Here is a 25,209-nt window from a genome sequence, read left to right as displayed (position 1 = left end):
ACACCACCATAGCGCGGGACTTGAGGATGGAGTCAATCGACGAGTTCGTCGCACGGCTCGCCAAGGGGATGTTTGATCGAGCGGACGCCTCTCAACATCCCCACCTCAAGGACATCGCGCCGTGGCACTCCAGGCCACCAGACAAATACAGGTATCCGCGTGAGCTATTCTCCGCGGATACCTCAACCACCGGACGTGACACCAGGGCAGCAACCGCGGCTACGACCGCTGGTCGCCTCGCTGGGCCTCCCCCGGGGCCACCGGGGGTCTCACCCGGCGGAGCTTGACCGCGAGCCGCGTAGCTGCCCGATACCAACCATTGAGACACCAGGGCCAAGTCGAGAATACTCCTTGGCCCCAAACCACCGGATTGACACCCCGGAATAGACCCCATCGGCTGCGCGCAGCGAGTTGAGGCCAACGTCTCCTTGCGCGCTGCAGCCCCCACCAAGAGGAGAAACCTCGACCCCGTACCGCCCTGTATTAGCAGGGCGCGAGAAGTCACACCACCCGAAGGGGGCATAGCCCCGAACGGGCTTAAACACACCCCTCTAGAGGGAGTGTGTAACAAAAGCAAAGAACGGAATTCAGTATCGCTTCTCGGCCTTTTGGCTAAGATCAAAGTGTAGTATCTGTTCTTTTCAGCTTAATATCTGAAAGTTCCCGCATAGCGGGACCAGTATATTAATCTGATTTTTGGAAACTGACGGGATGTTCGGGGCTCGCTCCACTCCTGTCACGGGTCGGCCCGGCATTGCAGTGCCGCCGGGATCGGCCCACATAAAATTAAATCAAAATCAAATTCTAAACTATATATATTATATTTAGCTATAATATGTAATGTCTATAGCAGTATAGCTTTTAAAGGTAAGTTATGATAAAATAATTTTAGAAATTATTAGGAATTGGAGTTTTTAAAATATGAATAATCAATTTGAATCGTAAGTATTAACTAATAATTCAAAAATGTAATATAAAAAACACCCGTGTTTTGTTGCATTTGCAAATTATTCATGTTTATGTGTAATTCATACACACGAATTTGAAAAAATATGATTAAGAAGCGATTAGCAAGTAGGATATACAAGGCAACCGTGGATGGTGAAATCGAGTTGGGTATTAGCGAAGGGACAAGTTAAAAGTACCAATAACCGATGAGCATGCATGGTGAATGTCATGAAAGGTATGTCATGACCGTAGCAAGAGGATGCGTGATATCTTTCTGCTTCGCTAAAATGCCGTAGTAATATAAATTAATAGTGGATATTTACTACAAATATTTAACACACCTCATGTATATTGTACGTATGAAATACTATAAACATAGACAACCATATATTCTTAGGTTTTTTGGACAAAAAATATAAGAAAGCAAAAAATTCATTATCATCTAGAATTTACAAGTCAATGTATACGCGAGGTCTAGCGACTCGACTGAATACAAAACCGTGATCTAAAATCTTTACGCTATCGACAATCGGGGGCTGAAGCTTCTTAACGCTCACTGCTTTCACTAAATCGACAATTTCATATAAATGTCTATAACTACATATAGAATTTATATTAGCTATCAAATTTAGATATACCTATATTTAAAAGAGGGTAAGAACAGGAGTTTTGACAAGAGTCAAAATAATGGTCAGTCGGTAATAAGGGAAAATCATTGTGAATTGTTTAACCATGATTGATGTCTTATTAATTATGTGGGCCGATCCCGGCGGCACTGCAATGCCGGGCCGACCCGTGACAGGAGTGGAGCGAGCCCCGAACATCCCGTCAATTTCCAAAAATCAGTTTAATATACTGGTCCCGCTATGCGGGAACTTTCAGATATTAAGCTGAAAAGAACAGATACTACACTTTGATCTTAGCCAAAAGGCCGAGAAGCGATACTGAAACAAAAATACATAATGGCTATATGATCCAAGAAAAACACTTTGATAGCGCGATTTATCAAGTATATAGCGCCACCTAGTGGTGGACTTACAAATGTCTATATAACGATGTCATGTTCTTATCATCTGCTAAAAAATACAGTCCATTAATTAACGAAAGCATTCATTATCTTATACACTTATAGATAATTCCATTGTCTTTGGTATTTCGATCTTAGCATTAATTTTGTTAAATAAAATTACCATAAGAATTACATTTGGCGCGTTAACGAATATGGCATCTCAATCTAAAATTCTAATTATACCAGATGTAGATTTAAAACTGAATTCGGGAGCGTCCCGATTTAATCAAAATAAAGAGACAACAAACTTTGCATATTTCGTTATTAATAATTAGAAATTCGCTATACCGTACAAAATACGATTTGAGTCGATCCTTCGAACCATAAACTGAAGCTAAGAAGTAGGGTTTTATTGTTTTAAGTCGAGTTAGGGTCTTCGAGGCGTAGGAATTTATCAAGGTAGTTTCATATAAAATTTAAGGAAAAACTAATATTTCTTTAAGTAGATTCTTTAAGAATTTAAAAGTGTACTTTACATGTATGATGTATCTAATATGCAGTCTGTTAAGAAATTACTCGCAACTAAATCATTGTAGCGGAACATTTACACATGTTTTACTAAAGGTTTATTATATTAAATATTCCACCAACTATAATTACAAAAATATGTTTTTATCACGTTTAGTTTAACTTTTTAGAAAATAATAGCTTTTTGTATAGAACTTTCAAACAGGCAAGAGCCTCACCTTCTGTTATGTGATACTGCCGCCCATGGACATCAGTAGGCTCGCAAGTGCGTAGCCGGTTTTTTAAGAATTGGTACGCTATTTTCGTCTAATCGGAAACACTTTATTGGCAGGTTCCTCGTAGTGGAATATTAATTTATTCATTAAAAGCTTGTATACGTAAGTATAGTAAGTAAATGCTAGGTAAATAAAGCAGTAGGTTTACTTTAGATAATATATCTTAATGATAATAATACTAGGAATATATATTCACTAAGGAATCTTCAAAATGTGAATCGCTTAGCAAAGACCCTGCGTATTTGGAATGTCCCGGTTGAATAATCGCGACTTGGAGTTCACGCTTCAGTGCGCGTACGCAGTGAAGATATTACTTGATAGTACTTGAACAACCCTGCTTCTAAAACCATCTTAAACATATGGCCGCAGCAGACTGCCCCAACTTGACTTGCGCGGTACTCATACGGTTTTCTTCAATATTGCAACTACTCGATACATTGACTTCAATAATCTGTTACGAAAATAGTATGTTTATAAATAGTAGTTTTGCAGACAAGATCTACAATTTAAGAGGTAGGTGCGGATAAGGCAGTGTAAATACGACGTGGTACATATAAAGTATTCATCGGGAGGTAACCGCCAACGCGATGTGCATGGGCGTGTAAAGGAGTTAAGAACTGATCCCGACTGACACGCACTTGAAACTTTGCACGTACTTGGAATTTTATTAAATATCTGTAAGAGCTGATACTGTTTTTTATATGGGTTAGCTAGATTGTCAGTCCTCACTAGTCACGTCCTGCCTCAATACTAACCATTTAACTTTCAGAGCGACATATGTCTGAAGAGAAACAAACATATTTTTTCACTAATAAGCAATGCGAACCAATCTACAACGGGTCTTGCAAATCGTACGTCTTGAAACATCTCATAGGGATAATAAAATTATAAATAGGATAGTTGATGGAGAAATTAATGAGTTTGGGTGTATGGTCGGAGTGTTCAAAGAATTTACAGCTACTTTGAAATTGTATTGTGCAATTCCAATCAATTACGCGAATAATTAACTCTAAAGGCCGATTTACATTATCTTAGTGTTTAGGAGAGTGCTTTAGTACAACTTGAAAGGCAAGTTCTTTAGCGTAGCGTTTACTAAAGCAAGTAGCGTTTACATGTTTCAACTAAAGTACTATCCTAAAGCACTCTCCTAAACACTAAGATAATGTAAATCGGCCTTAAGATTAATTGAACATAAAGATAATTTGAATAACAAGTTGTGTCAGCTCTGAGTGATATAATCTGAAATCAAATCGGCAAAGCGCACGGCGCGGACGTGTCGACTTCCGCCGTCTGACGGAGCACGCGCGCCATTTCATTTATTTTGTATATCTTCTATAATCTACATACACCACATGGCTTAAACTAGGGTGAAATAAAGGGATGTTTTATATTATATACGCCCGCGTCTTTTGATATTATGAATTGAGGTTCTTTGTTTTTTTGAGACAATATGTGAGAAATATAACCTATACATAAAGACTATAGCAGTCTAATTACATTTTAACTTAAGTACAAATAGTACTTTTCTTTTTGTAAAATGATGATGGAAATTGATAAAGGAGTAATTTAGTTGAAATATTGCAATTATTTTTTAATTATTTTCTGATGCAAGGGTTAATAAAAAGGTGGTACAATGTGAAATCGATGTATTTCCAACACACAAATGTACAGTATTAACAATATTCTTAACCTACATAGTAATAACGATAATTAAAAATGGATAAATATAAAATAAAAACAAATTTGAAAGCTTTGGTCCCGGGGTCTGGTCTGGTCTGAGGTCACCGGTACCAGGCGCTAACTTAAATTAATTAGCGCCTGTGCACTTGAACCCCACGGCCCAAGTCTACTCCAAAGGGAACAAAATTGGAAGAAAGACTACATTAATTTTAAAAGGAGATTAGTCTGTCACTATACAAATATTTTACGGAGACGTTTTTATAAAAGCATTTATTAAGTAAAGAATAAGATTTTAGTATTGTAAAATATTTGTTTATACTAAAGACTTATCGCTACCAAATGTAAAATATTAAGAAATCTTGAACACTTAGAAAATTTAAAGCGATTACAACTATAAACTTTTTGTTCGGAAATTAATGCAGCTTGGTCATTATTCAGTAATTGTATTTCTGGATCGTTTTCAGCGGAATAATAATTGTAAGGCTTGATCACACATCAAAGAATGATAAGTGAATGACACAATATAAGATAAATAGTAGGTTTTTCTGTAAACTAATAAAGCCCGATTAATTTCCAAATCATGACAAAAAATTATTACGTAGTTCTTTTACATTTTATACATTATTTTAATTTTGTTATCCTATATTCTAGCTATCTTCAGTACCGTCGATCAGAACCCCTTCACGGGTAAAGGCCTCCTCCACCTTTTTCAAACTTTTTTTTTTTTTTTTTTTATGTAATAGGAGGCAAACGGGCAGGAGGCTCACCTGATGTTAAGTGATACCGCCACCCATGGACACTCACAATGCCAGAAGGCTCGCAAGTGCGTTGCCGGCCTTTCAAGAATTGGTACTCTCTTTTCTTGAAGGACCCTAAGTCGAGTTGGTTCGGAAATACTTCTGTGGGCAGCTGGTTCCACATAGTGGTGGTGCGCGGCAAAAACGTCTATGGCTTTCTTTCTCCATTCGCTTCCTGCTGCTGCTTCTATTTCTTCTGTCCACCTTTTTTTGGGGCACCTTCTTCTCTTTCTTCCCCTTGGTCCTTTCCATACAGTTATCTTTAACGAGCACCTTTTATCTGTGTATCTTGCTATATGCCGCGCCCATTGCCACTTCTATTTTAGGGCATATGTACAAATCTTCTGTAAACTATGAAGTTTAAATACTTTGCGTAAATTTTTCTAAATCGAGGTTATGTGCTCCACTTTTATTGCAGCGGTTATTGTAAGATATAAGGAAAATAAAATGAGATATACCTTTCATTAAAAATATTAACGCAATTTTTATAATAAAAATCATTACCAAAACCCATATAGTAAGACCGTATTTTGAATAGCTATTATAAAAACGGAACAATCGAAATAAAATATTACAATGTATTGTTGCATGTATCAATCAAAAAATTATACTCGCTGCACACAATTTTCATTATTTCTTTCTACCTTTGTAAACACGAGAAATACTGTATTTTTATTTACTTTAATTGGTCTTTTATTGTATATTTCACGTATATAGAAAAACTAAAGAACAAATTTAAATTTTCCGGAGAAGTCTGATGTTGATCGACGTTGATTAATGTCAGTATGGACAGATTAAAAAAACTTCTGTTTCTGATACGGCTTACGAACACAAAGTGCGCTAGAGTAGTTATTCTATTATTTTATGAGGCAGTGGGTAATAAGTATACAAACATAATTTTGCAAAAAAGGTTTGTTTAACTAAAATATTAAATATAGATTAAAACTAATATATTTTTGAAGTTATACTTCTTTTGGCGCGTTAGGGAAAAATTATGTGAGTAAATTTTTACGATGCGTGCGTACACCGTCACAAAAACAACTAAACTACTACGACTAAACAAACAGCTATAGGCAACATTTTAGTTTTTTTTTTGTGGAAAAAGATACATAGAATAAAATTTTTGAAAAGATTTTTATCTTGTTACGCCAAAGAAGTATAACTTCTAATGCGTGTACATAAGTATACATACGTTTTTTTTTAATATCTCGCTGTTTTATAGCGCTTGACTATATTTATTAGATAGACTTAAATAAGCTTTATACAATTTTAATTTATCATCTAATATAAATAAGTATCAAACAATATATAAAACATTTTTTAGGAGGGACGGAAAAAGCCTCTTCGGTTTCATTGTTCTAACGACATTTGATTTTGGTGACATCTGGCGGAAATAATGGATTTTTTCAGTTAGCTGAAGGTGAAAATTTAATTTGTGAATAAGAATAGGCCATGGATAAACACGAAAGATCCATTATATCAAATAAAGAACATTTGTTACTGTACATTTTTTTATTCAGGCAAGTAGGTGATGAATGCTTTCTAATGATGACGGAGGCTTTATAGGATACCAGAAATAACCAGTTTTTTAAACTTTCGCTTTCCATGTTATTACTGTTTTGCTTACAAATGATTATCTAATCCGTTCTTAGCTACTATTCATTATATGATAGTTTTTGTCAAAACCATGCTTTTCATATATAGCTTCTTGTTAGTTCAGCTTAGGCAAGTTAGGCAACATCTCACTAGAAATACCTTGTGTTAATTTATTTATTCAAAAGCTCTACACTCTCCAAAGTAACTTACGCTCAAAACACCCTTGTCTTGGCCAACTATTAATACAATTTGGCAGTATCTAGTTTGTCTGGAGAGGTTTAAAGTTTCGTCGTACTAAACATTCGAGGCTTGTAATCGTCTCTTATCTGAGCTTTTTTGTTTAAGTTCAGCGTATTTTATTATACGTTAGAAGAATATACATTTTTTAATAATTATCGATTCTGACAACTGATTTTAAAAATGGGGAAGTATACGTTGGTCACATTTTAGATGGTAAATAGAATTAGAATAAAACCATAATACAGCCTTTTGGTTTTTCCACGTAGAGTGAATCATCAACGACCAGTCACTTTGCAACTTGATCCGTTGGCGTTGCGTAGGTATGTGGGCATCTTCTACCGCATTTACTACGCAGTGTTCAGAGAAGACGTCATTCCAACTGAGTGTTTTTTAAGGCCGTTTTTACCACCATTGTTTGGAACCATCCACTGAAGTATTTCCGTAATTACTTAGGGTACTTCACCACTTTATACAAATTCTTAAAAGGTCGGCAACGTACTTACGAGGCTTTTGAGAATTGGTACCTACTATGACGTCAATGGCCGGCGAAATCATATCATCAGGTGAGCCATTATAAAAAATATTACGCACTTATGTTCGTTTTGCCTCTAAAAGCATTTTGATGAAAGGAAGATGTAAATCGATTACAAATCTAAAAAATCAATTATACATCACCTATACAGTTCTTAGTTCTTACTTCTTACGAGATTGTAAAGATTTGTAATGAGATAGCGAGATATTTCGAACTACGTTTTTCCGTTCCGACGGCGTATAATTTTTCTATTCAACATAGATGTAATCGATTTCTTTAGCCTGCTCGTCTCAGATTTTTTACAATTGCATTTGTTTTGCATATACATATTTCATTCAGAAAATGATGCGCCTACTTTTACAATTTAGAGGGCGCATTGTCATGGTTGAATAATCTTAGACAACGGTTTGATGAAAGCCCCAAGTCATTGTTCAGAAGCGCGGTATCCAAAATTAAAGTAGCCATGATGATCGCCAACCTTCGAAAGGAGATAGAAATATAAGAAGAAGATATTTTATAAATCGTAGATTTTTAGTTCAAAGGGACAATTTTTAAAAAGACTGATACTCTTGCGGATAGAGAGATATTTTGGGTGAAAGGAAACGCAGATATTATTTAGAGAATAGGCTGTATGCTAAAGAAAAATCTAGAATGAAAATGAAATGAAATCTTTAGAACCATATATTACCTTTGCAAGTAAAGAAAAATTTATTCGGATGAGTGCAAGTTTCAGCCTGACTGGTACGATCCCAATATAAGGCTTTCCCGAAGAAAATGTCTATCAGTCTTGATTTGGGTTTTGGTGGTTTTATAGTGTTCGAAAAGTCCAAAAGTTCGATGAATTTTGGTATTAAAGAATTGGAAAATTAATTTAGCCCGTATCACTTGATTAATGTAACAAAAATATCAATTTTTGTTTTATATATTTTTTTCTTAAAATTTGAAACCCTTAATAATTTGTGTATACTATAATTGTCTATAATATAATTTAACAATAATCAATTACAAGTTCATCTTTGGGAAATTTCTGAGATTTATGGATTGTCTTTTCAGGTGAGAATTGTATATTTTTAAATTAATAGATATATTTAGTATGAATATTTAACGATATATTTTAAAGTGTTATAATTCTGTTTAAAATATGTTATTTAGGGATATGTAAAATTATATAGTTATCATAAAAAAAAAACGTTTTTGATTTGTTTTAGTATTTTTTTTTTTGATCTGTGAAGTAGTTGATTATTAATATTTAAAATTGGCGCAAACATTCATTGGTTGGCTACATCTATCAAATATTGTTTTTAAAACGTTAGACTTTGATAATCACAGCATAATCCACTACTATATGGAACCGGCTGTCCACTGAAGTATTTCCGAACCAATTCGAATTAGAGTCCTACAAGAAAAGACCGAACCATTTCTTAATAGGCCGGCAACACACTTGCGAGCCTCCTGGCGATGTGAGTGTCCATGGGCGGCGGTATCACTTAACATCAGGCGAGTAAAGACAGGAATAGTAGGTAAGAAAAAATACTAGAACCAAAGTACATCTTCATTCTTCTCACACAAAACCAAATCTACGAATTGTTTATTTAGCAAACAATTTTGTCAATCCTTTTCATACAAATATCAACTAATTAAAAAAAATACGGATGTCAATTACAATAATAATTGTATAAAATCCAACTTAAACCATTCAAAAACTCTTTCAATACATGATACTTCACGATTTCGTAAATAGGACAGGTTTTCATTATATACTATGTGTATGGTATATCAAATGGCAGGACTACGCTATTCATTTTACTAAAGTCACGTAGGGTAATGTATATTCTAATATATTTGCTGGGAACGACTTTTCGTGCTTATCGGCCCGTGCGGTCTGCGGCCGGTGATAGGGATGGCAAGAGTATATCGATCTTTCGATATAAAAATAAATCTATTATTAACGACGTTTAATTTATTCGAAAAATTATATAACCTTGTATTATATTTTTGTAGTATATTCCTGCGCCAGAGGAGCGCAGTGACCCAGTGAGCCTAGTAAAGCTAGAAAACGCCGTGTAGGCCGCATTCCAATCGGCCACTTGGAGCTCGCGTAGGTCCTTGTACTGAAGGGTATGTGGGCGGTCGGTATTGCACGTTAGTGTAAATTGAATTAAAAAATTAGTGATAATCAGCACTACGGAAGGTGTATTTCAATATTCAGAAGAATCTAGAGTAAATTTTTCAAGGAATTTAGTCTAGCAAGCAGGTATTTTACTTATAACCCAAAATATAAGCACGAATAAAAAAAAAAGATAAATGAAATGTTCATATATTTTGATTGCCTAAAATGTCAGGAAAATATAATATCTGAAAATTATAGTAAATACATTTGTACTTGAACTAATAAGTATTTGAGCGATTTTCAAACAAGGATTTTCTTAAACTTTTAAAAACGAAACATTCGTGAGGATATTAAATCCATTAATATACCGACAATAATTAGGTACGTCACTATTAGCCCCATATTTACTCGTACCTCGCCATTTCATCTTCATTTTTTATCTCTTTCACCGGAAAAAGGCAAAAAATGTGAAACCACTATAGTAATGACTGAAAATAACTAGAGACAAGAAACATTCCGAGTTTTAAAATATTTTTATTTACATTTGCCCTAAATAAGACTTCTTAATGAACTTCATTCAAGAAAATAATTAAAACTTGTAATATTTATAAAACAAAGGTTTTTATGAAGACAATCTTAAGTATAACTCTTTATTCTCGTGCCATAGTTAATTAAAATAACTGTAGATTTTTAGCAGATGTATTTCCTCGTTGGATAGAAAATTAAAACAAAAAAAATCAGTGGCGCTACAACCTTTTTAGATTGGGGCCTCAGATTACTGAATCTATTTCATGATCATTTGTCAATCTAATAGGCAAGTAGGTGATCAGCATCCTGTTCTTGACACACACTGACTTTTTGGTTCTAAGGCAAGCTGATTTCCTCGCGATGTTTTCCTTTACTTAGAAAGAAAGTCCATTGGTGCACAGCCGGGGATCGGACCTACGACCTCAAGTATGAGAGTCGCACGCTGAAGCCACTAGGGCAACACTGCTTATCACAAAATTCAAACAGCTCATAAAATTACTAGCGACTCGCCCGGATCCGCATGGCTTCGTAAACCTTGCAAAATATATATCTAAACCTTCCTCATGAAGCACCTACATATTGGTGAAAATGCAGATGCAGTAGTTTTTGAGTTTATCGCAATAGACGCGCTAGAGGACTTATTTATATATAATTTATATAATACAACGAACAATAAACACGTCACTTGACTGTAAAGATTATCTCTCTCTATAACTTTTCTCTTGAAGTCAATCATATATCTATCTCTCTTAGTAAAGGATGCGTTCGTAAGAATGCACGCACTCAGGTTTAAGAGGCACACGATTAAGCCACTAGACCAACTAGACAAATGAACCGTAAATCGACTCTTACAAATTAATTTGAAATAATTGAATCGACCCATAAGACAATTTGCTCCCAAACGCAAATTGATTGACCCTTAATTTGTGGAGCTTTTAGTCCGCGTCTACAAGTACAGCCCTGCGATTCTGTAACTCACTTTTCGAACTCACACAACGGTTTTTGCATCGGCGGTCGCTCTGAAATCAGTCGTGAAGCTGTCATTTTATGATTTGGCATTCTGAAAAGGTGGGAGCTTGTAGTTTATTGTTTATCAGAATGCCAAATCATAAAATGACTGCTTCACGACTGATTTGAGAGCGACCGCCGATGCAAAAACCGCTGTGTGAGTTCGAAAAGTGAGTTTTTTTTTTTTTTTTTTTTAAGTTAAAAAGTTACAGAATCGCAAGGCTGGAGTAATACAGATTTATTATATGATAGAATTATATTCTGAAATACTGCAAATGTACCTATGTTATGAGGTTGACACATGACTAGATTCGATTTGTCTGTGAAATAGGAAATGCGAAAAACACTATCGTTGGAGTGTAAAATTTTATATTAACAAAGTCTATGAATCAAAAAGAAATTTATAAACAGTAAAAAATTTAGATTGTGAGACATTGTTAGAATATATGATATTAACTTCAAAATAACCTCGGTTTATTGTTTTATTCATAGTAATGTAAATTGTTTTTGTTATTTCAATTTTTTTTAAACATAACTACACAAACTTCATACCTATTTATATGGCACATTGAACGACCTATTGAGTAAGTAAAAATAACATGACATTTTTGAAATATAATAATGCCTCCTTCATTTCATTATATATTAAATAAAAGAGCAGAGAATGTTTCTGCATGATTTAAGGAACAACTATATTGACTGACCCGACTAAAATATTTAACTTAAATTTACCCAACCATAGGGCTAGTCATACTGAGGTGTATGCGACCGTCGACTTATTCCATATTATCTTCATACCTGCGTTTTCGAAGGAGATTCCAACGAATGGATTTTAGAGATCTCGCAAAAATGCTTGCAACGTATATGGTGTTATCCGTTTTGGCTATATGTTTAATTAAATAAAAAATAATACCAAAGGTAAAATTGAATGCAATACTTTATATAACTTAGATTCCGATAAAATAAATTATTTGGTATACAACGAAAATACCTTGTCAATCATGATCGATACAAAAACGTGTCTAGTCCCATTCAATTATAATTCATACATACACTTATATAAAGCTCAATAATTAAATTTTTCTTCAAGCTTTTAATATATAGACAATAAGTCAGGTAAAATAAAATTCGTAGCGAATATATTCAGCTATTTGAGAATTAATTAAACGGCCCAACGGGGCGTGTATTCCCGCTGTAACAGACATGCCGACACGCGTGACGTCACACGCTTGTAACATATTAAATTATTTAGGGCTTCCAAGGCACATACCGCCTTAAGAAGTCGCTTTAATTGATTTCGTAATATTGGAGGTAGTTTCTTAGTGTTCCAAAAATTGAATTACAGCGATAACATCACATTTGTTAGACGTGTTATGTTATTTTCTGTAATACTGATTATAATTACTGTTACACACGCATTACATATATCAGAAATCAAAATCTGTGTTAATAATTTTAAAGAGAAAATAATGTAAAATATTTACATGCAGATATTGTCTTCGATGACGTCATGATAACTTTTTAATGGCCGGCTGGTTGAAATTAAAAAAAAACATATTAAAGCGGTTATCTTAAAAAGTATTTTTTGTTTTATAATAAATAACAGACTGTTGTTTTAATAAAGAACTGTGTTTTGAATATTTCAAATAAAAAACAATCAATTGCCAATTATCATGTGTAATTTTCGAAGAAAATGATTTTGACATTTATCAATATTTGGTAATCATTTGTATATGAAAACTATTTTTAGATCTAGTTCCTATTAGAGTCTCTGATTTGGACCACGTTTGTTAATGTACAATTACTTATGGACTAGAACAGAGAAATTCATGGATTCTATACAATAATTACTTGTCTTTAACCAAAGAGCCGCAAAAAGGCTACACATGCAAAACCTCCACGGTCCATAGCGTACAGAAAACGCATCGTCACAATTATCAATTTGTGCGTAGGATTATAGGCGGGGCAGGCAAATCGAGTGCAGGCAACGACAAGACATTTGCGAGGCAATGATTTATGTACCTCTGTTATCGACATCCCGCAGCCTACCCTTCTCGACATGCTACAAATCTATGGAGCTGTCTAGTACGATTTCTTTATATCTGTTAATATTTGGCCTAATCTAAACTTATAAAGATTATCTCACAGTTTTTCGAACTAACCTATTGTGACCAGACAGAACCATGTTGTTGAACAATGATTACACAGGTCTGTGACAAAAAATTTCGAAAGTTTTTTTTTAAACTACTTTATTTCTCATAAATGATCCGAAATTAAAATAGAACAAAGGTCATATTATATGAGATTCAGATGATGTATCCTTTTCATCAAAAATTTATGGATACATTTGATAAAAATAATAGAAAAATATTTATTTATTACTCTGGATGGTGACAATCACTTTAAATTCTTTACTATAGAATTATCAGCCACAGAGTATAGGTTGGTTGCGCTAACAATAATGTTGTTTAAAAACAAAAGAATTTACTAAATTAACGATTTTTGTTCAGCATCACCAAAATACAGTTGAAGAAATAAACACACCACTTAAACAAAACACCTATGATTTTTTATCTATTAATAATTACAAATTCAATACAACCATCTATCATTGAAGGAATATGGCAGTACCAACTGTAAATGGGTAAACAGTAAACTATTATAATGACAGATTTAAACTATTATTTCTTATAACTATAGTTGCACATTTTATAAAAGAGTGAGGGATTATTTATTGTTTTCCTGTCCGTTTCCTGTCCGTCGTTTATTAGCCTTAATTATTAAATAACCTCAAGACTAAATTATATTTTAATTTTGATGTATTGAGACTTTTCTAATAATCTAGTTATTGCTATAAAAAACATCGTTTTGTTAAAGTACATTGCGTAACTACTCCACGCCCTCCGTAGTCTAATCCTAAATCAAGTCCAGTAGTGCGTGAGCCTGCGAGGATTTTTTGTAAGATTTCATGCGCGGCTGCGCGGGCGCTACTGATTAATCGGCTATTGATTGCAACGGACGGACCCGACAACGCTAATTTACTATGTTAAAATGGTACATAAAATACTTTTGTATATAATCGTCTTTTCATTAAATATATAGGTTTTTCAGTGTAATGTAAATTGATTTAAAACTATTTTTTATACTATTTCGCTAGATAATAATACAATCGGAGTCACATTTGTCTCACTTCTAAATAATATAAATTCACTGTATTTAATCATAGGTATTACACCAGAAAACTTATTTTGTCTGAAAATTAATTTGTTCTGAAAACAGAAGTTAATTTTGTCTTACTGTTACGTCTAATCAAGAAGTTTAGAATTGTACACATTTAAATAAAACACTTTTTTAACGGATTGAAGCTATGTATTATTATAAACTAAATTAGTCACCGTGACCACGCACGCAGTAAAGCACGCGAAACGCCGGGAAAAATTTAAAATTATGTAAAATTATAAGTTTATAATAGGATATTTTTTTCGTGTTTGCTATCGATCGATCGAATCGATAATTTGCTATGGAACTAATAAAAATATTTACAATTTATAATACTATAAGAAAATTGATTTTAAAGTACATATGTCCTTAAAGTCGAGTTTTTGTGCCTACCAAGGTCACATCGGCCATGCGATTCTGTAGCTCACTTTTCGAACTCTCACAGTGGTTTTCGCAAGGCTGCGCTACGAATCTTGGGAGAACTGTATCGAAATTACCTACAAAAACGTAAAACTGGCATCGTCCTATTGGAAGTTACCGGCGGCAGACACCAGCCTTAGTTATATCATTTTTATTAGAATGAATTTATATCGTAAAAAACAAATTTACTCATGTATAAATTCGGTTATAACTCGGATATCGCGTCAAAAGCGAACCTATCATGTCAGATGGCAAAACTACAATTTGCTAACAAACTTGTTAGTTTTTTACGTTAAAAATGGTTTTTAGAAAAATGCCAATATATTTTGCCGAGTTAAGAGACTTTCCGCCTATGTGTGCATTTAACACTCGCTCATACGTTGAAGGAATATCATGAGGAAACCGACGGAGTGTGTCAGGCACAGAAGGCTGATCACCAGGTATGGAGTATTAGATAAAACAAATGATCTCGAAACAGATACAGTAATCTCAGGTTCAGAATTTATGGGTTGTAGCGCCACTGGTTTTTTTTTAAATATATTACTCTGTGTAGACAAATCACACTACACACTAGTACTGCTATTATTTGATACTAGCAATGCTATGATCTGTGTATATATTTAAAATGGCGTCAAGGCAAGAGCAAGTTAGAATCCGAAAAACACTTTTGACTCTTTGATCTGTACCATACCACAAATGGAAATTCTATAAAACTATTTTGGTTTCTTTAAACATGATTAATTTTCTCAATTATGAATTAAACACTATGGTTGATCTATCAAGATGTTAATTTCGCATTCAGATTAGCCTAATTATATGTAGAATTGTATGTAAAGTCCATTATAAACGCTTTATATATTTTTGTAATGGGCTGTTTTAAAATGATTAGGACTTGATAAATTTTTAAATAGGACTAGTAGTTTTCTACTGTAAACGTTACATCCTTAAGACTCTTTTAGGTCTGGGCCTCAATTATCTGAATCTATTTTATGATAATTTTTCAATCTAATAGGCCAGTAGGTGATCACTCTCCTGTGCCTGACACAACGTCGACCTTTTATGTCTAAGACGTCGGAATCCTCACGATCTTTTCCTTCACCGCTCGAGCGAATGTAAAATGCGCACATAGAAAGAAAGTCCATTGGTGCCGGGGATTGAACCTACGACCTCAGAGATGGGAGTCGCATGCTTAACTAGGCCAACACTGCTCTCTTAAGACATTGCTCTTTATATTATTAGTATAGTTTTATTTTATTACAGCATTTAAAATAACATAAAGCTTTATAAAACTATATAAGTTTAGCATATACCGGCTGTTCGTTCGCGTTTCTTTGTTTTACCAATGCGAACTAAACTCCTGCAATGATAAATGTTAGATATATAGTCAAATTACTAATAACATTAGTATAGATTATGATATATGTAAAACTGATACGTTTGAACGTACCATACGTGATGCCGAAACCGCAGTCACCCAAAACCGCCAATTTGGCAAGTTTGATCAAAGACACGAGTAATAATTTGCTCTCATCACTATCCGTGTTTACACGATACATGGCGTTAATATCAGTTATGTTTATTTGAATGTAACACGTATGTACCTATGTTATAGCAATGCAATGTTGGGTTTGTTTATAGAAGCTATTTCTTATTTTATGTATTTTTTTAAACACAGAACAAAAGTGTTTTATGTGTAAAAAGTTCACGGAGGTAAATAGACGCCGACGGATGATGAAGGTAGGATCTGTAGTTAGTTGCCGTCTTCTGCGGTAGGGTATAAAAGAATTAAAGCAAGTTATGTTACTCTCATAATAAATTAAAATTGTAGTTTCAAAATTTTGTTTTTTTTATCCTCCGAGAACTTCACGATACAAAGCTTACTAGTATTAAAATATACGCTCAAAATCTCTAAATAACCTACTAGTACAAAAATCACTCAACACTTAAAATATTCACGTAGGAAGGGAAAAATCGTATAAAATTCTACCCCAGCCTGAGTGCATAGCGTGAAAATCATGTTCGCGTTACGTGCTTCCACTATTCCATATAGATACACATACATATATATATGAATAGTTTTCAAGTTCCTGTTTTGGTTAAGTATGTTTGTTCTATAAAACGAAATTGGAGAAGACGAAAAAATAGATAATTATTAATAAGTCTTGTAAACGCGATTATTTTAACCAAAATGTCCGTAAAATATGTTCTTTTTAAAGAAACTATTTTACTTTCACCTACTGGGTGGTTTTTAATGCTCGCAATAGTTAGAAGTATTTCTTTACGCTTAGTGAAAAAAGCGACACCTCAAACGGTATATTGTACGATTTACCTACAATTTTGTATATAAATAAAAATATAAAATCCTTAAGTTGGATTAGATTAAGTAAGTTTACTTACAATTATTAGTTTTGTTAGTAATTAAATTTGGATCCTAAATTTACTTGTAGTAGTAGTACGTTGAGTTCACAATTATTCGACAGATTACAATCTCGCGAGATAGATTACAATCTAACGGTGTTTACAGTTTTACGGTGACATATATAAGAGAAAATAAAATACTGGTACCATATAATTACAAATATTCACACAAAAGTTATAGGTGGTTCTAGAACGTTCTAGATTCTATGTTTTAACGTAAAGGCTCTCAGATTTCGTGCACAGTATTAAGTACTAATTCCACAGCAGTTCTATATACGGCTCGATTTCAATTCGGTTTACACGAGGGTTTGACGTCTGTCCGCAGTGCAACGTGCAGTGGCTGTCGAATGAATCAACTCCTAAATATAGACTAAAGCAGGTTTAGAAGTATTTTGTGATTCGTTTCGTGCGTTCATCAAGATCTTATCTCGCATGAACCTAACTTACGGCTTACGTAATTTTGATATTGATTATGTCTTTAATTTTAAATGACAAAATTACTTTTAAATTCATTTCTTATAATTACTTTTAATTCATATTTCTTTGGTTACTTTTACTTTTGTTGCATGTACGGCTATCTTTTTATTGTGATTATTTTAAGAACAACTACAACGTTAATCTAAAGTTTTATTCTCATGTAAGTGATTTTTTTTGCCTTTTTGAGAACCTTTAAACCTAATTTTGAGTGATAGTAACTCACATTGGCGATAATGACACTACTAATTGGAAGAGGTAAATTGGGTATCATATTAAGATGATAACCTTTTTTGAAACGTAACAACACCCAATAAAACTCATTATCTAGTTAAACGAAAAACTTTCCACTTGTGTTGTCCGATACTTCTTCATGTCATGAGTTATTGGGCGTTAAAGTACGATCTTCTTTTGTCACTTATAACAGGTTCATTAACTATTAGATATAATCTAATAAAGACACAAATTTTTTAACAATAAATCTTGGAAGGATAGGACAAGTCAAGCCAAAATTTCGGTCTAAATCTTGGTATGTCTACAACCAATCTGTTGACCGCAGGACACGTATTTAATGCTGTTCTGCGCTCACAAGGGCAGACATTGTGAAGCAGACATCTGCGCGTGATGTTAATGGGAAACTCGTATGCTAATATTGCTCTTTACTTCATAACCGTATTCTGAACATATAAATTAAAATTATTAATAAAGTGTTGTTTAATTTATTAATTAGATAAAAAAGTACAATCTTGCAGACAATATACATTATCACAGAACTTTGAAAACTCCATTAGATTTGTCAGTTATCAATAAATAATATATTTTTCCAATGGTAAGTTCGTGATAAAAGCTATATTACGGCTTTATTAGGCTTCGAGACGAAAATGATTCCATATAAAGTGCATTTACCAATGAAAAATCTTTGCTATACAAATTGTTTTTGCCTCTATAGCTTATTGTTTAACACAGTATTATATTTTATATTAATAAACCTGGCTTATAATACAATGAATATTTCGGCCTAATAAACTCGCCAATATACTAGTTCATTGCCAATTAATCGATTCTGACCAAAATCATAAAGCAAGATACCTTTACCTCATACATAATAGATGAGACCACTTAATTGGTCATTCTGTAGCGAAATGTGAAATTATTCATTCACGCCTCGAGCATACCGTGGTCACTAGCTAGTGCAGCTTGATACAAAGCAAACATTAGCTCAGCCATGCATTATTGTCAAGAGCAGTAATAAAATATCACCACGAACAATGGGCATAACTACATGTTTCCTTACACGGGAATTTACACCTTAGAAATGGATAATATAGGCGTTTTTTGCTTGTATACAAAAATAGTGTATTAAGTATGTTGTGTTATGCATGTCTGTACGCACCGATGGTTATGCATTGGCAAAGAAGGCTTTATTAGCAATGTGTTCTCTGAAACCAGGTGTAATTTGATGATAATTTGATGTCCTAAACGTGCATGTAATATTTATTATGATTATTAACACAAATGAAGGATTTAATATAAAAATCAAATGTACAGTAATTATAATTTTTCTTTACCTACATAGTAATAATATACAAATAATTAAAACAAATGAACAGAGTATATATAAAATAAATCACATGAAGAAACATTTATCTGACTACATTTTAATTTATATCTAAATTAGATTAGTGTAGAAGTCATACTTTAGTGAGCATTTACAAGTATAGGCGTTTTTGAGAATATTTCTCTTGAATAAACTACTTGGAGTCGTCGGACGGTAGAATATTTTCAGATTTTTTTTAATTAGCATTGAAATTTCTAACATCAAAACATTTAAGCGCATTTTTATTTAAGTACAAAGCTAATTGTAGTCCAAAGTATTACGATGTTTTGCTTCACCAGTATTCTGCCAGTATTACTAAAAAATATATATTGGTAGGATCAGTTTACTCAATAAAATAGGATTTAAAGTATGGCATAGTACAATTTTATTACCTTGAACTAAAGTAGTAATAGTCACTCAATGTTTACATGACATCAATAATAGTACACAAGAAGAGAAAATAAACCGTTTTCCTGATAATAATTTCCACACATTGGCCACATTACACGCTAGGTACACACAGGCCGTGACCACTCAGCTTTAGAATTTTACACTTTACGCCTGTTAGGCCTATCCTGTTCACACCCTTTGTAGGGGCGTTGACTTTAATAAAAAAATAAAGGTTCTTTAGTCACTCAGGTGTCTTACTCGTTATAATTAATTGGTACCGCGGAAATATTTTTGTTTCACTTTGAATTTCCATTTTTGAAAATGTTCACTTTGTTTTTACGTCAATATTCCAAATTTAAAAATCGTTTTTGTTTCGACTTAGGTATGAAATGTATTTTTACATTTTATTGTTAATTATAAATCACTATATTATTACTACAATTATTATTACTTTATATAAAAATAACCATTTAAGAGAGTTTTACTGAATTAGGAAAATAGGATAGTGTACTTCAATTACTACTACTCTTCAAGTGACGATTAAACTTGTAAATTACATTATGAACCGACTTACTTAATAATTATGTTTATTAATAACATCATAAAACATTTCATAAGTTTCATAATGATGCTCATCGCTACGATTTGTAGATGCTGTGCTACGGAATGGTCTACAATATGCTACGCGGTGTAGCATTATGAAAAGTTATGATTATGAAACTAATTATCCTAATAATCAATGCTACGTTAGCCAAGCTTCGCCGCTATGCCGTGCTACGGGCGTAGCTTCATAGTTGCGTTGTAATTAGCGCATTTTTATTCATTTTTCTCATTAAATAATACAGAAATTCTCCATGCAAAGTATCAAGTACTAATAAACATTCATTTAATTTAAATAACACTTGCTTCTTGGTATTAATCAATTATAAAATGAATACGGCTGAAATCAACGTCAGCACAAATCCAATCAGAGGCAAGAGGCAGTAGCGATACTATGCTGTATGTGCTCGCAATATGCTGGATGCATTGATGCATCGAACTAGTGCTGGATAGGGTTGTGAATACTTATAATATTTACAACAAATAATTTATTTGAAGATATATTTAACTAGATGAAATATTTGATGATTCTAATAAAAAAGGCTACATTTATACTCGTATCGTTGTTTCGGTAGAATACTAATCGAATACCTCTGGGTTAAATATACGGTTAACATCTTCCCTTCTTCTTATAATACAACTCAAACCCAACTTTTTAAAATTCCTCGGTCTAATACAAACTATTTATGCAACTCAGTCATGTATCGTATACCTTCAGATTATAACACAAATTACCAGCAAATAGATATATTTCATGTAACTAAAAATGTTTAAAAAAATCTTAAATAATTTAATTTTTTTTCCTTTGTATTAAATTTATATTATAATGAACAATGAATCTTCGAACTTAGAATTTATTATAAATACATATATTCTTTGTATATTTTTTGTATTTGTATAGGTGAAAATGTGCTTTGTGTATGTTTAAATGTGAATTCCGTTTTTGGCTTTTGTGTACAGTGTAATTGTTTGAATATTGTTTAGTAAGTAGCTGTAGGAATACCGTTGAGCAAATAAATAAATAAATAAACATTATATGAAAACTTGATGTGACTTGAAGGTAATTCTTGATAATCTATACAGTTGATTGTACCATAAGTGATGTTTGATTATATTTACGTCACCTGCAGAGTGTTTCGTGATAAAACAAATCAAGCACGTGATATCCCATATCTTATCTTATTTTTAATTCCAAATTCAAAATTTAGAATAGATCGCACAGCCCTAAGGACGCAGGTACCGTACCGAAGTCATTAGCAGTAATGGCCGATGCCGCGCCGACAGATTTAGTGCGGTTTATCCATATACCATTACATGCACTTATATGCAAAGAATAGTACCTGCCCATTGAGTGCACTTTCGCTCGTATGCAGCTCCATAATGCTTTGAATTCCATGAACGCATTAGCGTCATTAATTTCTATGATATATAATGGTGGATAAATTAAGAGATGTATATCATACACCGACCAAGTGTGTCACGTTGTTTTGTTGATTTTATTAAAAGATCTATTATTAAGGCGACAAGTGCCATGTTATAACGAAATTATGTTGAATATTATATTAATAACAGAGAATGGCTTGAAAATAGGCAATTCTATATGTGTTTTAAAAGGTTGTTAGTATTTAGTTAATAATCAAATACATAGATATTTGTTCATCTAACAATACGTGTTGTATGTGTGTGGTACTTTGAGAAATTTAGTACAGTTTAGTAAAGCACTAGTTTAGAACAGATTCTCCTACATATTGGACTATCTAAATGGGTTTATTAGTATACTTTGTTTGTACATATAAAGTAATGTATTGAACCGATATTAAAACAATTTTTCCATTGTTTTGAAGTCGCGTGGGAATATGCTAGTTTATTATTAACTAAAAGTGTATTGCATAAACTTTATGATAGTTTTACTTAGTATTTGTGTATGTTAATACAATAATATAAGTTTTTGTAAAATTAAAAACTTTCCATTTATTTATTATCATTATAAAATTTCATGTAAATGTGTTGAATGCACATTTGATAAAAAAATGTGTTAAACTGTTATGATTTATGGAAGGATATTTATGCTATATCTCATATGCCCAGTACATATATACTTATATGTTAATAGTGTTTTAAGCTCGTTTCAAACTTCGATTTCTCTTAAACATTTTACAGCCAAAATATTACAATTTAAGAGGGTCGGGAGTGCGCCCCAAACCCCAACCGTGGGGTAACTACAGCCATAACAATATTTTACCCACGTCGTAAAAACTAAGAAACATTGTGCCGCAAAAGTATTATAATAAGACTTTCTTAACTGCGCTCTAAGATTTATATGACTTTAAAGTTTCCTGTTTTTTTATCGAACTATACTTCGTTTGAGTTCGTAACAGCTTAGATCGCTATATTTTCAAATTGAATATGCATCATTAGTAGATCTTTGCATGTGTAACAATTTTTAATTTCAGAACGCGATACTAGCAAGTGTATAGAGGTAATAAGAGTAGGGCCTAGTGGCTTCAGCGTGCGACTCTCATCCCTGAGGTCGTAGGTTCGATCCCCGGCTGTGGAATTTCTGTCTATGTGCACATTTAACATTCGCTCGAACGGTGAAGGAAAACATCGGGAGGAAACCGGCTTGTCTTAGACTCAAAAAGTCGACGGCGTGTGTCAGCCAAAGGTGGCCTACTTGCCTATTAGATTGATAAATTATCATCAATAGATACAGAAATCTGAGGCCCAGACCTAAAAAGGTTGTAGCGCCTGTTTATTTTGTATAGAAGAAATAAGTAACGTCGATTGATTCTCGTTTCAACCGATGGAAATGAAGATATTAATACATTTTATTGTACCTTGAACTCCTGCATCGCTAATAATACAGGGCTTAAAAGGAATCGTACTTCAACTACCCCGATTTGGTTTTATAACTCTGTAATTAATTGTTTGTGTCAATAAGATAAATATTGTACAAAAAGTAAAAAAATGTTTATTTACAATCTTTTTACTTACCATAATTTTGTGCTCACAATCTTTTGCTTGTTAGTTTTAAATTTTTATGTTCTAATATAATTGTTGTATGTGTGGAACTTTTGAAATCATATTTTCTTGTATATTTTATATGCATACGTGTTGATTGCACTTGTAAATTAGTAGATAAATTTTAAGTCTGTGTACTCAGTAGCCGACGAATTAATTTCTCAAGGTACGGAAGGCCTATTATTAAGACATACTTAATAAAAACATTGTGTTATACACTAAGAGGTTGTCGGTTTGAATATTTTATTTACACAGCCCCTTTGGCGTAGTTGATAAGGCCCGAGATTACTGGGTTCGAAAAAACATTATTTACATATGTTTTGGTTGTCAATTATACATCGTAACGTACTTAGAGACTTGAAAATATAAATAAAATGTTATTCATACTTATTAGGTCAATTATCTTATTTATAAAAAATTCTATTTTTTTTTTGATTGGACAATTCACACCAATTGACCTAGTCCCATGCTAAGTTGGTGAAGCTTGTGTTATGGGTACTAGGCAACGGATATACATACATATTATATATGTATAGATAAACACATAAATACATATTTAAACACCCAAGACCTCAGCACAACACCAAATGCTCATCACATCAATGTTTGTCTCAGCCGGGGATCGAACCTGGGACCCATGGATTCGCAGTCAGGGGTACTGACCACTAGACCAATGAGCCGTCGTATCTAATTACCTATTAAATTACTATCTGCGTATATCAAGACTGATAACACACTGCAAAGCTTTAAAGCTTTACGATTCGGAAGACTGATCGAATTTTCAGTTAATGATTGTATACTTAAGCCCAATTATTAACGTCTAGTGCATGGTAGTCTGGTAAACGTATTGTTCAATTAAAAAGATTCCAGCAATATTCTTAAGCCAGCTAAGTTTTCACATATTTCAGTCGTGACACCAATTTACAGAGAACTCGGGCCATCCAATCGTAAATAACCATCTCATTTACATACCAACACATTGTCAACCGTTCTTATATACTAACATTGTCTGACAAACTATCTTTAAGAAAATTCAGTTTTATCTCTTTCTAATTCATCGGTCCATCTCAGTCCAACGCACGGCGAGTTCAGCGAAGCGTGCCGATGGGCGGAGCCTCGAGACTAGCCATTATAAGTTGAGCCTAGAAAATTCGCGTTGTTATACCGGGTGTATCTATTTCCTATAGTGTTGAGGGGGCAGGGAGGGGTCTAGAAAAATGGATGTACTACATATCGCCTGAGTGCACATTGGCTGTTATAGACCACGCCCATTTGGAAATGCATTACTAAGATTGCGATGCAGATCCTCCTGGATAGGAATGCTAAAAGTTTTCCCAAGGATTTGGCGTATAGAAAATTCTCGAAAGGTTTTAGGTTAATGGCAGCTGGCGGGCTGGAGTTGGAATATTTCTATATAACTTTTAATATTAGCTTTTTATACGGATTTTATCGACTTTGGCTACAAAGTGAGATGAACTTTTAAGATATAACATTTGGCTCTTAATGTGGCTTTGACTTCGGAAGTCTTATAGTTTCTGAAACAAAAGGCTGTTTGTATACTTGGAAGTGCTGAAAAAAAAACAAAAACACCCACTTTATAAAAATAATATTATTATGTTGGTATTAATATAATTCAATTATTATCATAATCTCAAACTCAAAATATCTTTATTCATGTAGGTAAATAAGTACACTTTTGAATTGTCAGAAAGAAGTTAAATTAATTTTAAATTTACGTTTACTACCAGTTATAAAACCCCAAAACATCAAAATATTGTTCCTTTGAAACGCTTCCTCTCTCAAGTCTAACTAAAGTCTA

At 33.3% G+C, this 25,209-nt stretch overlaps 2 non-coding genes across 2 annotated transcripts; one reads left to right on the top strand and one right to left on the bottom strand.

Annotated features, from left to right (window-relative positions):
• Nucleotides 1–592: 592 nt before the first annotated feature.
• On the top strand, nucleotides 593–785 carry LOC125052099. Its single transcript, XR_007117409.1, has one exon. It is a non-coding gene; the product is annotated as a U2 spliceosomal RNA (small nuclear RNA).
• A 913-nt stretch (nucleotides 786–1,698) lies between these two features.
• LOC125052098 lies at nucleotides 1,699–1,891 on the bottom strand. Its single transcript, XR_007117408.1, has one exon. It is a non-coding gene; the product is annotated as a U2 spliceosomal RNA (small nuclear RNA).
• Nucleotides 1,892–25,209: the final 23,318 nt, after the last annotated feature.

Source organism: Pieris napi, chromosome 8 (assembly GCF_905475465.1).
Source record: "Pieris napi chromosome 8, ilPieNapi1.2, whole genome shotgun sequence".
NCBI classification, from domain to species: Eukaryota; Metazoa; Arthropoda; class Insecta; order Lepidoptera; family Pieridae; genus Pieris; species Pieris napi.
The sequence above is the reverse complement of the archived record's forward strand: the minus strand, read 5'-3'. Positions and strand labels throughout refer to the sequence as shown.